Source organism: Chelon labrosus, assembly GCF_963514085.1.
Source record: "Chelon labrosus genome assembly, chromosome: 12".
Lineage (NCBI taxonomy): Eukaryota > Metazoa > Chordata > Actinopteri > Mugiliformes > Mugilidae > Chelon > Chelon labrosus.
Window position 1 is genome coordinate 19,051,104 of NC_140345.1, and position 1,298 is coordinate 19,052,401.

The following is a 1,298-nucleotide window of genomic DNA, read 5'->3' on the forward strand; positions in this document are numbered from 1 at the left end:
GAGTGTTCCCTACATGGCGTTCCTCTGAGGGCACATTAACTCTTAAGCCGACTGCAAGCGTCCTGCGCTGTTTATAGTATTGGGGGTGTTTGCGAGATGACACACACAATAAATCAGCTTTGTTTTTCAGCACAGTTTCCACAAAAAAAAAAACGTCCTCTGGCAGCGCGAGGTGACGTCTGAATTTTTGTTGGTTGTTTTTCTTCACCAGCCACTTGTCACGGTGTAGGAAAAAGCTCCATAATTGGCACCTCAGTCACAGAAACAGCTTGTTAGCGCTGTTAAAAAATAATTTGGGAACACCAAACCAGTGTAGCACAGCGGTTAGCCTCCATTAAAAGAATGGCTCATTTACATCTCACATAATGGTGGAAAATAGCTTGAGAAACGCAGCTGTTGGGTCATTTTAAAATGCTGAAGTAGGACACCAGAGACGTTAAGAGATAGGTAATACTCGTTTGGCAAGATCATAAGAAAGATTTCTCTCATCACTCATATGACGGGGCACTTTCAGGTAGCCACAAGATTATTTTTTTGTGTTTTTCCCTGGATTTATATTCATATTGTCTGCTGCAGAACCAGAGGAGTGTAAAAACCACTGCATCTATTGTGGTTCTGTTTAAACAAGTGAGCTCACGGTGGCAGATGAGTAAGAACTGAATGACGATGATGAAGAAATGTCATAATACGTTCCAAAGAAACGAGCATTCCTCATTGGTGATGCCCAGATCACTTTCCGTCAAGCCACGGACAGACTTGGAGACTTGGGGGAACGCTGAAAGAAAGCGACAAGGGAAAGTTGGAAACAGTGGAAAAATGCAGCAGAAAAATATTACGGATATAAGGAGATGAATGGATAAATAGATAGATGCATAGACAAAGTAATGAGAGGGTGAGCAGCGTGTGGCTTAAACACACTGGAAAGCCATCACCAGCCAGACTCCGGCCAGTGGCGCTCTTGGGAAAAGGGAGGAAGAGCAGAGGAGGAGAAGAGAGAACAAGCATGTGGAAAGGTAAAGAAGAGGACAGTGAAGGGACACAGGCAGATGTCCAAGTAGCCATACCTGCAGATTCAATTTTGTTCTTTTTTCTACTTCTTTCTCCCTTCTGATTTTTCCTGTGCTCCTCAAACCTTTTCGTGTCTGCTTCATCTCTGTCTGCTCTGACCTCTGGTAAAGACAAGAGTAGACTGACTATGAGTCCCCCGGAATAACAGAAATAAAGCAAATGACGGGGGATCATGTAAGAGAGAAAAAAGAAAGAGTGGCGTATGAATACCGAAAGCATTAAATATGTTT